This window comes from Eptesicus fuscus, unplaced genomic scaffold, assembly GCF_027574615.1.
Source record: "Eptesicus fuscus isolate TK198812 unplaced genomic scaffold, DD_ASM_mEF_20220401 scaffold_70, whole genome shotgun sequence".
Classification (NCBI taxonomy): Eukaryota; Metazoa; Chordata; class Mammalia; order Chiroptera; family Vespertilionidae; genus Eptesicus; species Eptesicus fuscus.
Genome location: NW_026557634.1, coordinates 10,387 through 21,698, shown reverse-complemented (window position 1 = coordinate 21,698; position 11,312 = coordinate 10,387).

The following is an 11,312-nucleotide window of genomic DNA, read 5'->3' as shown; positions in this document are numbered from 1 at the left end:
TGCTGCTAAGGGTTATGGGCCTCTTGCCAGTGCGCTGCTGAGCCATATTGGAGCCTGTGCCCTTAGGTACATGTTTTTATTTATTTGTTAAATGACTGCTTTTTTCCAGAACATTTTATTACGTGGAAAAATGGAAAAGTAGGATATTATAATTCGCATTATTTTAAGATCAAATATGTTATTTATAGTAAAAAGAGTTTCTTATAATTGAACATTCCTGGGTTTAATAAAAAGAAAATTCAGCCAAAATCGGTTTGGCTCAGTGGATGGAGCGTCAGCCTGCGGACTGAAGGGTCCCAGGTTCGATTCCAGTCAAGGGCATGTACCTTGGTTGCGGGCACATCCCCGGTGGGGGGTGTGCAGGAGGCAGCTGGTTGATGTTTCTCTCTCATCGATGTTTCTAGCTCTCTATCCCTCTCCCTTCCTCTCTGTAAAAAATCAATAAAATATGTTTAAAAAAAAAAGCAAATTCATTCAGGAGCAATAAAAGAGTAATAATTTTTTATATGAAAATAAAATTATTTTATTGTAAGAAAACAAGACAAGTAAAATAAATGACAAGCTGAGAGAAACTATAACATGTAACATACATGAATGTATAACATACAAGAACTTTTAACAATTGAGGGGGGAAAGTTGCAGAACATGATGCATTAGTCAAAGACATGAACAGATGATTCATACACACAAAAATGAATAAAAAATGTTCCTTAAGCATATGCAAAACTATCCAACCATTTAATAAGAAAAATGCACATTAAAATAACACTGAGATATTTCTCACCTATCAGATTAGCAAAACTTTAAAAGTACACCAACATATTCGGGTGGCAAGCCAGGGGGAAATAGGGACTCTTAGATATCACCAGATGGAATGAAAATTGGTATGCTATTTTTGGGAAAGCAGGCAACAAATAACAAAATGACACATGCTTTTTCCAGTTTACCCTGGTCAAACATCTACAGTTGTACAAGATTATGAATGACCAAAGTAATTCATCTTGGCATTGTACTTGCAAAATCCTAGAAAAAGCCTAAATAATTGACATGGCAGAATGGCTGACTGAACAACAGAGGATCAATCCAAGGGAATACCATACAGCTATAAAAAGGAGAACAATGTCTATAAGCTGTTATGGAACGGCTTCCAAAATATGTTGTTAAATGAAAGAGCAAAATCTGAGAAACTATGCGACCTTTTGTGAAAGAAAGGAAAAATAAGAAAATATATATGTCATCTGTACGATTTCACAAAAAGAAATTTGGGAAAGGTAACCCAGAAACCAATGAGATTGGTTACATCCTGGGAGTGGGTGGAAAAGGGGTGAAAATAATGAGATGGAGGAAACAGGGAAGAAAAGTGGCAACAGTGAGGCTTGGTAGAATTTATAATTTTCTGCAGTTCTGACTTTTAGAACCACGTTAACATTTCACATTCCCAACCTTTTCAATGAATAAAATCAAGAATAAAACGGGAAAACTCTAACATAGAATACAATTGGGAGAAAATGAACCTGAAATTAATGTCAAACACAGTGAAAAGGGAGTACGTTTTGAACCAGTATTTTGCCTCCATACTCTCAGGTTCTAAAGAATATTGAATTCTATGTAATAGATTTGTTATCCACAGGAGACTTAGCAATTATATAACTATATTTGATGTATTCTAGGATTAAGCAAATAAGTAAATATATTGTAGATAATTGAAGGCTGGTTTTTCACTTTCGGAGAAGGAAATTACATATGGAAAGGGAGGGCGTTGACCTGCAGACTGAAGGGTCCTGGGTTTGATTCTGGTCAAGGGCACATGCCCAGGTTACTGACTCCATCCCAAGGTGGGGGGCATTCAGGAGGTGGCCAATGAATTATTCTCTGTCATCATTGATGTTTCTATCTCTTCCTTCTCTCCCTTCCTCTCCAAAATCAATGAAAAAAATTTTAATAAATATTTATTGTTCAGATTATTACAATTGTTTCTCTTTTTTCTCCCCAAAGCACCCCACCACCTGGTTCCCACCCCACACTCTTCCCTTACTCTCCGCACTGTCCCCATCCATAGATGTACGATTTTTGTCCAGTCTCTTCGCACACCCCCCACACTCCTTTCCCCTGGAGAATTATCAGTCCACTCCCTTTCTATGCCCCTGATTCTATTATATTTACCAGTTTATTCTGTTCATCAGATTTTTATTCACTTGCTTTTTAGATTCACTTGTTGATAGATATGTATTTGTGGTTCATAATTTTTATCTTTACCTTTTTCTTCTTCTTCCTCTTCTTAAAGAATACCTTTCAGCATTTCATATAATGCTGGTTTGGCAGTGATGAACTCCTTTAGGTTTTCTTATCTGTGAAGCTCTTTATCTGACCTTCAATTCTGAATGATAGCTTTGCTGGGTAGAGTAATCTTGGTTGTAGGTTCTTGCTATTCATCACTTTGAATATTTCCTGCCACTCCCTTCTGGCCTGCATAGTTTCTGTTGAGAAATCAGCTGACAATCATATGGGTACTCCCTTGTAGGTAACTGTTTTTCTCTTGCTGTTTTTAATAATCTCTCTTTGTCTTTTACCCTTGGCATTTTAATTATGATGTGTCTTTGTGTGGTCCTCTTTGGATTCCTTTTGTTTGGGGTTTTCTGCACTTCCTGGACTTTTAAGTCTGTTTCTTTCACCAGGTGGGGGAAGTTTTGTGTCATTATTTATTCAAATAGGTTTTCAGTATCTTGCTATCTCTCTTCTTCTGGCTCCCCCATAATTTGGATGTTAGTATGCTTGAAGTTGTCCCAAAAGCTCCTTACACTATCTTTATATTTTTGAATTCTTTTTTCTTTCCTGGTTGGGTGTTTTTTGCTTCTTTGTATTTCAAATCTTGGACTTGATTCTTGCGATGCTCTAAACTGCTGTTGAATCTGTGTATATTATTTTTTATTTCAGTCAGTGTTTGCTTAATTTCTGGTTGGTTCTTTTTCCTATCCTCGAGGGTCTCAATAAATTCATCAACGGTTTCCAGAAAATTCTAGAAAAACCTTATAACCATGGTTTTGAACTCTATATCCAGTATTTTGCTTTCCTCCGTTTCTATCATTTGTGACCTGTTCTTTTTTTGTATCCACATTTTGGCTGCTTCCCTATGTTGACAGAGTGGCTTTATGTACTACGTGTCCTATAGGGCCCATTAGCTCATCTACCACAGTTACCTGAGGTAGACTCTCTTGTGTGCACAGACTTGTTATAGTTAAGCCTTGATTGTTGTTGGTATCACTGGGAGGAATTGACCTCCAGGCCCATTGGCTGTGAGAATCAGCTGTGTCTACTATGGGAGAATTTCTGTGCTGCAGACACCCTTATGGGGAAAACTTGCTTCAGTGAGGCTTTGTTGCTCACTGAGTCTTTCCCCTGAATGTGTCCCTTATGGATCTGAGGAGTTGTAATCTGGACGATCCTACTCTGAACCCTGGGTACACTGGCTCTTGGATCTCTAAGGCAGTGCTAATTTAGCCTCTGCCTGAGGCCACCCAGCAGGAGCTATGAAGAGATCTGAAGATTCCTCTTCTTTATTTGGGGTTTGGAAGTGTGCAGATGAGGTCCAGCTGTGAAACAATGAAATCTGCTGTGGGGCCTTGGGCCTTCTTTTGGATGTTCTGGGTCTCTCTGACCAAGCTGTAGTTTGTTAGGTAATTTTAGATTGCAAAGGGCCAAAAAACTCGTATGCAAAAGCCTCTGCGCACAGCTTGGTTGGGGTGGGGTCTCAGGGAAACCAAAGGGTGGAGTAAACAGCAATGACTACCCTCAGCCCTGCGCTCAGAGGCCGCCGGGTCTCAGTGTCCCGCAGTAATCGCTGCAAGCACCTCTGAGAGAATGCCGCCCTCGAGTTTCGCCCGTTGCCAGACAGTCCACTTTCTACCTGTATGAATCTGTGTCACCAGTGTCTCGCCCGGAACTAGAATTCAGAGCATCTGGTAGCTTGTGTCTCCCTCCCGATTGAGAAACAAAACCACGTACTCAGTTGCCAGCCCTTTCCGCATGCGCCTCCGTACCATTGCACTTTATTTCCGCATTTCCTCTGAGTCTCAGTGTGCTTTTCCCTTTCCTTCTAGTGGTAGAATTTCCACTCAGCAACCCTTTCTGGGGTTCTGGATGATGTCTATTTTGTCTATTGGTTGTAGTTTTGAAGAAGTTGTTTGAGGCAGCAATTTCAGGTGTTTACCTATGCCGCCATCTTGGTTTCTCCTATTTTTATTTTTTTTTAAGAAAAGGAAGAAAGGTAAGGGGTTGAAATGAACCTTAGGTGTTTGGTTAGACCTGGAGGTATCATATGACCTCTTAGTTTTTAAGATGGATAGATAGAGAGTGTGGACACAATGGGCCCCATGCTGACCTGACAATCTAAGGGAAGGCCTGCATGGTGATCTTGCAAACTCAGGGACCTAAAATAACCACAAAGGATGATCTGAAATTAAACTTTAATTAAAAGCAGTTATACTGGGTACTTATATCCTAGGCTGGTATTTTAACTGACAAGGTCAACCTTTACCTTAACTGAGCCTATCTGTCTTTTTGTATCTATAATAACAAATCCTTGAAATGTCTGGGTAACTTGTAACTTCCCTTTTTCCAAACCCTTTGGGGCACAACCTAATGTTCCTGAGCTCCTGGACAGATACACAAATTCCTTCCTTGTTATTTTTATCATGTTAATATAACTATCCTATACCCATCTAAGTATCCCACCATTTTCCAGAGTACTATCCCAATCCATTCAGATACTGCTTCCCAGCAATTGTGAATAGTTTGGCTCAAATACACTCATTCTTTACAGGCTTGAATATTTTTACACTAACAGGAAATATATAGGAAAAGGAATAGGAGGATGACAGATGTGTGTGATATTTATGCTAGATACATATGTGTATGTAATATATACACATGTATGTAAATAATATAAACATGTAAATATATTTAAATATATACTCATATGTATGTATACACTGTATATATCCATACTGTATATGTCAGGAGCCAAGAGTTGGTCAAAGGATTAACTCTGACCTTACTTCAGTAAGTTACTGAAACTAGGCCCACTTCCTCTTGCCTGAGGACAAAGCATTCCTTCTGTAGCCGCCCTTCAACCGCCACACCCTTTATCTATAGTCAGCACCCTTTACAACTTTAGCCGATTATCTAAGGGTCAGCCCCCACCCCTCTAGAAAGCACATATAAGGAACGCTGTAAAAAATAAAATTTCGAGGCTTGATCAGAAACCCCTGTGTCTTGCCTCCATTCTTTGCGTCCCTTGTCTGTCTCTCATTCTCTTAGGTGCACCGCCTCGGTACACCCGTTAGAAGACCCCACTGGCCGGGGCATTTCTGGCGCCCAACGTGGGGCCCGAGAGTCAGCTCTCCAGGGAACATCTGCACATCGGCCTCACCCGGACCCAGGGGCGCGTGGCCTCGCCCAGACCCAGGGGCGCGGCCTCACCCAAACCCAGGACCCAGCCTCACCCGGATCCAGGGGCACATGACCTCACCCGGACCCGGGATCCAGGTTCACCCGGACCCAAGGGTGTGTGGCCTCACCCAGACCCCGGGGTGCGTGGCCTCTCCTGGACCCGGGACCCAGCCTCACCCGGATCCAGGGGCACACGGCCTCACCTGGACCCGGGATCCAGCTACACCCAGACCCAGGGGCGCGTGGCCGCACCCGGACCCGGGATCCAGCTACACCCGGACCCAGGGGTGCATGGCCTCACCTGGACCCGGAATTCAGCTTCATCTGGACCCAGGGGCGCGTGGCCTTTCCTGGACCCAGGGGTGAGACCACGCCCCTGGGTCTGGGTGAGGCTACATGCCCCTGGGACTGGGTGAGGCTGGGTCCCAGGTCCGGGTAAGGCCGTGCGCCCCTGGATCCGGATGAGGCTGGGTCCAGGGTCCGGTGAGGCCCTGTGCCCCTGGGTCTGGGAGAGGCCACGCGCCCCTGGGTCCGGGTGAAGCTGGATCCCAGGTCCGGGTGAGGCCGTGTTCCCCTGGATCCGGGTGAGGCTGGGTCCCGGGTCCAGGTGAAGCTGGATCCCTGGTCTGGGTGAGGCCGCACCCCAGGTCCAGGTGAGGCCATGCGCCCCTGAGTCTAGGTGAAGCTGCATCCCTGCGTCCAGGCGAGACCAAACCAGAGGGAGTCGGACCTGCATTACCACCATTTGTCCAACATCCAGAGCTGAAAAGTCAGTGCTGACATGTACACATAAGGAACTGGTGGACATTGAAATTGGGTCTCAAAAGAACTGCTGGTCCAGAAAGAAACTTACTACAGACTGATTCATTTGCCTGTCAGCATAACTATTATTGCTCGTCTCACATTCAGTTCTTATAAGTATATTTCTAGTAACACATGATCTCACTCATCTAGGGGAAATGATGAACAACATAGGCTGATGAACAAGAACAGACCCAGAAACAAGGAGGCATCGATTGGACTATCGGGCCTCAGAGGGAGGGTAAGGGAGGGTGGGGGGAGGGGGGAGAGATCAACCAAAGGACTTGTGTGCATGCATACGAGCCTAACCAATGGTTAAGGACAACAGGGGGTTGGGGCATCCGTGGGGAGGGGTGTGGGATGGGAATGGGGGGATGAGGACAAATATGTGACACCTTAATCAATAAAGAAATTTTTAAAAATAAATTAATTAATTAAATTTAATTTAATTTAAAAAAAAAAGAGAGTGGTTGAAATCTGGTGTCGTCCACACCGACAGAAAAGTCACTCTCACTCTCCGACCAATGGCCAAGAGTCCCGTAGGCGTCTGGGTCCCCTGCGTGTCCCCAGAAACTGGAGTTCAGAGTGGTTGGGATTGTTGGTATCACTGGCGGGAATTGATCTCCAAGCCAGTTGGCTGTGAGGATCAGCAGTGTCTCCACTGGGAGAGCTTCTGTGCTCTGCTTGGATGGGGCGGAGTCTCAGGGTGGCACAGACAAGCTTTGGTTTCCCGTCTGCTCCGCCCTAAGAGGGGCGGTTTCTCCGTGCCTGAATTAATGGCTGCACGCCTCTGAGAGAAGGTAGGTTTTGAGCTTCTCCCACTGCCTAACAGACCAGTTTCTCCCCAGCTGGAGCTGGATTTCAGTGCAGACCGGAGGTTTTGGTTTTCTCCTGAACGAGAAATCCAGTCACTGGGAGGGCTGTGCTCAGCTTGGATGGGGCGGAGTCTCAGAAAGGCGCAGACAAACTTGGTTTCCGTCTGTGCCGCCCTAAGAGGGCTGGTTTCTCCATGCCCTAATCAATGGCTGTGCGCCTCTGAGAGAAGGCAGCTTTCGAGCCTCGTCCACTGCCAAACAGACCAGTTTCTCCCCGACCACAGCTGGATTTCAGTGCAGTCGGGAGGTTTTGTTTTTCTCCCAAATGAGAAGCTAGCCACAAAGCGTCTGCTGCCCTCCCTCTTCGCGCACTGCGAGCAAGCCTGCCGTGTATTCAGCCGCCCGCCCTTTCCGCACTCACGGATCTCCGCACCTCCACAGCTCCTGAGGCTCAGCGACCCCTCTCTTTTTTTCTCTAGTTGTAGGATTTCCACTCTGCCAACTTTCCGGTGGTTCTGGATGGTGTGCGCTCTGTTTTCCAGTTGTAGTTTCAAAATTGTTGTGGTAGGGAACAATTAGGTGTTTACCTTATGCCGCCATCTTGGTTTCTCCTTATTTCTTCTTCTTGTCTGATTGCTGTGGCTAGAAATTCCAGTGTTGTGTTGAGTAAGAGTGGTGAAAGCAGACATCCCTCTCTTGTTCCTGATATTAAATGAAATGCTTTTAGCTTTTGGCCACTGAGTATAATGTTGGGTGTACATTTGTCATATACGGCCTTTATTATTTTGAGGTATGCTCTATTCCCACTTTGCTGAGAGTTTTTATCATACATGGGTGCTAGATTTTATCAAAGGTGTTTTCTGCATCTATTGATATGACTGTGTATTTTTTATCCTTCATTTTGTTTATATGATGTATTACATTTATTGATTTGCTAATATTGTACTAATCTTGGATCCCCAGCATAAATCCCACTTGATCACGGTGCATGATATTTTCATGTATTGTTGGATCCAATTTGCTAATATTTTGTTGAGGATTTTACATCTATGTTCATGAATAATTTTTTATTTGTAGTGTCTTTATCTGGTTTTATAATTAGGATAAACCTAGCTGCATAAAAAAAGCTTGGAGTCTTCCTCCTCTTAAATTTTTTGGAATAGTTTGAGAAGGATCAGTGTTAGTTCTTCTTGGAATGTTTGGTAAAATTTGACTGCAAAGTCATTCAGTCCAGGACTTTTGTGTGCTGGAAAATTTTATTACTGATTCAATTTCATGAGTTGTAATCTCTCTATTCAAGTATTCTGACTCATCTTGGTTCAGTTTTGGGAGACTGTATGTTTCTAGAAATTTGTCCATTTAACTCAGGTTCTATAATTTGTTGACATATAGTTGTTCATATATTTTCATACAATCCTGTATTTCTGTGATGTCAGTTGTTATTACGCTTCTTTCATTTCTGATTTTATCTATTTGGGTCCATTCTGTTATTGATGAATCTGGTTAAAGATTCATCAATCTTGGCATATGCAAAAGAAATGAAACTAGACCACAAACTTACACCATACACGTGAATACACTCAAATGGATAAAAGACTTACATGTAAGTCACAAAACCATAAAAATCCTAGAATAAAACAGAGACATTATATCTCAGACATCTCTGGTAGCAATATTTTTGCCAATATATCTCCTAGGGCGAGGGACACAAAGAAAAAAAATAAACAAATGGGACTGTATCTAACTAAAAAGTTTTTGCACAGCAAAAGAAATCAACAAAATAATATGGGAGAATATATGTGCTAATGATACATCTGATAAGAAATTAATATCCAAAATATATTAAGAACATATACAACTCAACACCATGATGACAAACAATCCAATTAAATATTTCACAAAGGACTTGTACAGACATTTCTCCAAAGAGGAAATACAGATGGCTAATAGACATATGGGAAGATGCTCAACATCACTAATCATCAGAGAGATTAAATTAAATTTAATTCAATAGATTAAATTAAAACCACAATAAGATATCACCTCACACCTGCCAGAATGGCTATCATCAAAAAGTCAACAAACAAGTGTTGGTGAGCATGTGGGGAAAAGGGAACCCTTGTGCATTGTAAGTGGGAATGCAGACTAGTGCAGCCACTGTAGAAAACTGTTATGGGGAGGATCTAATATGGGGGTAGGTAAACACCTAAACTGCTGCCTTGCATAACAATTTCAAAACTACAAGTAAAACACAAAACCTCTATCACCCAGAACCATTGTAAAGCTGGCTGAGTGGAAGTTCTACAACTAGAAGGAAAGGAAAAAGAGCATTGAGACGTGCATAAGCTATGACACCTGAGGCAGTGAGTCGTGAGCAATCCGGGCTGGTGGCAGGCGTTGCTTTTTACAACCTGAAGGGAGTCAAGCTCCTGATTACTCTGAAATCCATTTACTGAGGAGAAGTGGGGGACCCAAACTCCTACAGGGAGAAGCTGGACTGTCTGCCATCAGGTCAAAAAGTGAGGGTGGCTTGCCTGCAGAGCTGCGCGCAGTAATAATTGTATATTGCACTGGGGTGTGGGGCACGTGAACGCGGTCTGGGACGCCATCAGAGATGCAGAGATGGCTGACTGGCAGCCATCACTGTTTGCCACTCCCTAGCCTAGTGACCCCACCCCGCACAATCTACAAAACCACCCAAGCTCAAAGCAGTAGCTTTTGCATATGAATGGCCTGCCCTATCGCAGTTTAATCAAACAAACTGCAGCTGTGTCAGCTCCAAAACCTCCAAACACCAAGCAAAGAGGAGAAAAGTGTAGTTCTCGCTGTATCTCCTCCTGGGCAGCCTCAGACAGGAGCTGATGTGCACCACATTAGAGATACAGCAGCAAGTGTACCTAGTGGTCAGTGTGAGACACCAGATTTCAACTTCTCACATCCATAAGTGACACATTCAAGAGGCAGACTCAGTGAGCGACAAAGCCCCACTGAAACAAGTCCTGTACCATAAGCATGTTTCCAGCGCAGCTGTTCTTCCAATATAGACATAGCAGTTCCTCAGAGCCAATTGGCCTGGAGGTCAATTCCTCCCAGTGTACCAACAGCAATCAAGGCTTAACTACACCAAGACTTTGCACTCAGCCCACAAAGGGGTGTACCAAGAGCAGTCCACCTCAGGTGATTGGGGAGGCTGAGCTACTGGCCGCTATAGGTCACCTACCACACAAAGCCACTCCATCAACACAGGGAAGCAGCCAAAATGCAGAGACAAAGAAACATGTCACAAATGAAAGAAATGGAGGAAAGCAAACTACTGGATGACATAGAGTTCAAAACCACATTTTAGAAGATTCAAGAATCTTCTAAAAACCGCTGAGAAACTTGATAAGACCTCCAAGGAACTTAGTGAGACCTTCAAGGACCTTAATAAGAAAGCCAAAAAATGGAAAAGGACCAGTCAAAAATTAAGCATACACTGTCTGAAATAAAGAATATACAGAAACTCAACTGTAGATCAAAGTACCCAAAGAATCAAACCAAAGATCTGAAATATGAGGAAACAAAAAACACCAAACCAGAAAAACAAAAAGAAAAAAGAATACAAAAATATGAAGATAGTGTAAGGAGCCTCTGAGACAACTTTAAGCATATCAACATCCGAATTTTTAGGGTGCAGGAAGAATAGAGAGAGCAAAATATTGAAATCCTATTAGAAGAAATAATGACAGAAAACTTCCCCTACCTGGTGAAAGAAATAGACTTACAAGTTCAGGAAGCCCACAGAACCCCAAACAAAAGGAATCCAAAGAGGACCACACCAAGACACATCATAATTAAAATTCCATGGGCAAAATACAAAGAGAGAATCTTGAAAGCAGCAAGAGAAAAACAGTTAGTTACCTACAAGGGAGTACCCATACAACTGTCAGCTGATTTCTCAACAGAAACTATGCAGGCCAGAAGTGAGTGGCAAGAAATATTCAGAGTGATGAACAGCAAGAACCTACAACCAAATTACTTTATCCTGCAAAGCTATCATTCAGAATTGAAGGTCAGAGAAAGAGCTTCACAGACAAGAAAAAGCTAAAGGAGTTCATCACCACCAAACCAGTATTATATGAAATGCTGAAGGTTATTCTTTAAGAAGAGGAAGAAGAAAAAGGTAAAGATAAAAAATTATGAACAATAAAATGATATCAAATACATACCTACCAAGTTAATCTAAAAATCAAGTGAATAAAAAATTTG